This window comes from Muscardinus avellanarius, assembly GCF_963383645.1.
Source record: "Muscardinus avellanarius genome assembly, chromosome: 9".
In the NCBI taxonomy this organism is placed as follows: Eukaryota; Metazoa; Chordata; class Mammalia; order Rodentia; family Gliridae; genus Muscardinus; species Muscardinus avellanarius.
This window is the reverse complement of record NC_137795.1, coordinates 30,943,803-30,948,149: the sequence shown is the minus strand read 5'-3', so window position 1 is coordinate 30,948,149 and position 4,347 is coordinate 30,943,803.

Genomic DNA, 4,347 nt, shown 5'->3' with positions numbered 1-4,347 from the left:
TCTTTAGAAAATGTCTGTTCAAGCCTTTAATCTAATTTTAAAATTAGGTTCCTCATCCCCTTGATATTTGAATTCAGAGTTCTTGGAAGGGCATGGTATTGCATGCCTGTAATCTCAGTATGTGGGAGGCTGAGACAGGAGGATCACTGGTTCAAGGCCAACCTCAGCAATTTAATAAGGCCCTGTTTCAAAATAAAAAATGAAATAGGGCTGGGGGTGTAGCTCAGAGGTAAAATGCCCTAAAATTCAATCCCCAGCACCACAAAGAAAAAAATAAGGAGTTCTTTATATACTTTGAATATATGTCCTCCATATGTGTTCTGAAAATGTTTGCTTCCATTCTTCTTTTGTTTTACTTTAAAAAAACAGCATCTTTCTGTGGAAGTGGTTTAATATTTTGAGGAAATCTAATTTTCCTAGTTTTTCATCCCTAGTTCATGTTTTTGATGTCATATCTAAAAAATATTTTCCTAATAGAAAGTCAAGGAATTTTTCCTACATTTTCTTCCAGATGTTGTATAAATTTAGGTTATACATTTAGATATATGATCCATTTGAGTTTTTTAAACTATGGCATGAGTTCATGTTTTCAACATCTAATTCTTCAAGCATCATTTCTCAGAAGCACTATTCTTTCTCCATTAAATAACTTTGTCATCTTTATAAAAATTGACCATCATGTGTATGTTTTTATGTGCAAAATTCATTCAGTTCCATTGATCTATAAATCGGCCCTCCAACACATATTTCTTTGGCTCTATTAGTCTAACTGGTAAATCTCAAATTTAATAATAGGATTCATTCAACTTTGTTTTTCCTTTTTTAAATTTCTTTGGCTATGCCAGCTAATTTGCTTTTCCATATACATTTTCCCAAGTATATTTTCCAATTCTATCAAAAAAAACTATTGAGGTTTTAATTGAGACTATTGAATATATATATATATATATATATATATATATATACACACATATATATATAATCAGTATGAGAAAAATTAATATCTTAATATTGATTCATCTGGAACATGAACATGGTATAGATCTCCATTTGCTTAAGTGCTCTTCAATTTCTTGATTGACTATATAAACACAGATTTTACACCTACTTTTAGAATATATATAGCATATATATGTATATATATATCTCATATATATATATATATATATGTGTGTGTGTGTGTGTGTGTGTGTGTGTGTGTGTGTGTATGTGTGTATGTGTGTCTATGTGTTTCTGGAGATTGAACCCAGGGACATCAACCAATTATATCTGTAAGCTATCCTCAACCTATACAAATATATATTGGGGGGGTGATTCTGTGGATTCAACTCAGGGGTCACCTCAGGGGCATTGTAATCTGAGTTATATGCGCCTACCCTGTTTATTATATTTTTTATGTTAAAATGGAGTCTTGCTAAGTTGCTGAGGATGTCCTCGAACCTATGATCCTCTCATCTCAGCCTCCCATGTACTGGGATTATAGGCATATACTCTCACATCCAGAAATTTTTTATATTTTAATGATACTGTTTTATTATTTTATTTTTTTCATTGTCAGTATAGAGAATTAATTAATTTTTGTGTACTGTTCTCCCATCTGGTAACATGGCTCCATTCACTTATTAGTTTTAGTAGCCGTTATGTAGATTTTTCAGCATTTTCTATGTAAACAGTTTCCTCTGTGACTAAGACCTCCAGAGCAGTGCTGAACAAGACCAATGAGAACACACATCTTTGCACTGTCTTCAATTCTAGAATGAAGACATTCGGTCTTTCACCATTAATTAAGGTGCTAGTTGTGGGTGCTTTATTCCCTGTGTCAAGCTGAGGAAATTCCCTTCTGTTCCTAGTTTTGTAAGAGGTCTTTTACAACAGATGCTGACTTTCATCAGATTCCTTTACTGCATCTAATGACCTGATCATACTCCACAAAGTCAAGGACACTTTTCCCTTCACCTTTCTGAAGCCCTGCCTCCCTTCAAGGTCGAGTTTTACCTCTGCCTCTTCCATGAAGTTTCTTTAGTTACTTCAACTCTCATCTCCATTGGCCAAGCATCTGGACATAATCCCTCTTTCAATCCCTTTTTTAAAGCTAAAACATTGCATCAGGAAGACGGAGAGATTGTGCAGGTGGGAGGAGAGTTGGAGTGAAGAAACAAGAGTAGCACAGAAGACTTGTGTCTCACACTGGGTACTTTTCTCCTAGTAAAATACAGGAGATCACTTGTTTTAGTTCAGGGAGATTCCAGTGATCTTATTTATGATTACGGATGATTCTCCTCCCACCCTTACTGCTCTTGAGATGCTAAGTCTGAAAGATTCTAATAATTTTTTTTTCTTTTTGTAGAACTACAGAGATAAACAGAACCTCCTGTTTCTCCCAAAAATCCTTGTAAAAGTATAGATTCAAGAATATGATGAAACCTTACATTTAATTATTCCACAGATGCTCAGCAGCAACTTTTAGAATTGTCATATCACTATATATAGATCTATCTATCTATCTATAATATTTGATATATATATATATATATATATATGTGTGTGTGTGTGTGTGTGTGTGTGTGTGTGTGTGTGTGTGTGTGTGTGTTTCTGGGGATTTAACCCAAAGGCATTATACCATTATATCTGTAAGCTACACCCCCAACCTATACAAATATATATCGTGGGGGGTGGTTCTGGGGATTCAACTCAGGGGCATTATAACTCTGAGTTATGCCCCCAGCCCTTTCTGTTTATTATTATTTTTATGTTAAACAGAGTCTTGCTAGTCTTTGTTTTGTCTTGTTAGATACTTTGCTAGGCTTTATACAGTAGATAAAAGTAAAATCCATTTTAGATCTCTGAGTTTTAGCTATACACAATATTCTGTATATAATTATTCTTTCTTTTTTTTTGTACTCAGGATTGAACCCAGCTTCCTCAGAGCTATATCCTCAATGTTTTTATTATTTTTTGAAATGGGGTCTTGCTAAATTGGTGAGGCTGGACTTAAACCTGCAATCCTTCTCACCTCAACCTAACCTCCCAAGTACTAGGACTACAAGGCATGCACCACTATACCCAGCTTATTTATTCTTTGTGTTAAAAAATCTATACTCCTTTGCAGCCCCCCACTCCAGAAACATACTCGGATTCCTTCTACCCATGAAAAGTGTCATTCAATCTATAAGCTAAAATATTGAGTCACATAAACATGTTAGTGTGAGCTTAATATTACTTTGCGTAGTCTTACTCAACCAGTTTCATTAGCAAACAATCATGAAATAGAGCCCTTTACTTGTGAAAATCATGTTGAATTTTTTCTCATACTTTTTAATAGAAAATGAATTTAAAATTTAGCAATCTGGTTTTCATTTAAAATTAAAAATAAAAAGCATCTGGGTTAAAATAAAATTTGAGAATTGACACCGTGTGGGATCTGGGAACAATGAAGCCTTTCACCTGTCAGGACTTCCGGTGCTCAAACTGGCACCTCTTTTCATGAAAGTGTTTAGACATCTTCAGCATTGGCCTTAACAGTAGTCTCCAGAGGCTTACTGAATTATCCGGTAAGGAGCTTCAAGGTGCTAAATATTTCTCTTTGCAATGTATTTGTCTTGGAAGGTGAGGCAGATAGAGCACAGAGTAACTGGCTGGGAAAGCAGATCTTGCCAAACGCTGGGGGAGAGAGCTCCGCTTCCACCCTCAGATCCCAATCACAGTCTCGAGACACAGCAGTGAAACTTTGGTGATTTCCATGATCCAAGATGAAAAACAAAGAAGAAAGTCTTACACTGTGAGTGATAGTGGGGAATTTTCTCCTTACATTAGAGCTCAGCCAATTGAAATTCAGCTGGAATTTAAAGTCCCGATCAGCTGGAATCACTGTGAGATTCAGAAAGCCCAAGTCACTTGTGGTAGGAATTACAGGCTAGGCTCAGGATGAATCCTGGTTTTCTGTTATTTACACAGTCAGATTCCCTCTACAAGTCTTCATTCTGCCTTGAACAACTTAAGAGGCCATCGCCTGAAACAGTCTGTGTATTCCCCCTTCTTCTGTCCTCCAAGTCTCTGATATGGGCTTTGTTTTTTCCTAGCTTAGCCTTGTGGACTTTAAGTAAATAATTTACTACTTCTAGGGAATATGTAATGGTAGAAGAATAAACATCATAGTATAGTTTATAAAGAGAATGTTTTTAAAGCATACAAGAGTCTTTTTCAGTTCCTACCTATAAAAACCAGTAGGGACAGCCCAGGATATTTGAGCCAAGAGGGAATGTAGACAGAACGCAGAGGAAGAGCACCTTGCCCTAGAGTTGCAGCTTTTGCAGAGCCACACCACAGCTGTGCTGATCTCTGTGAACA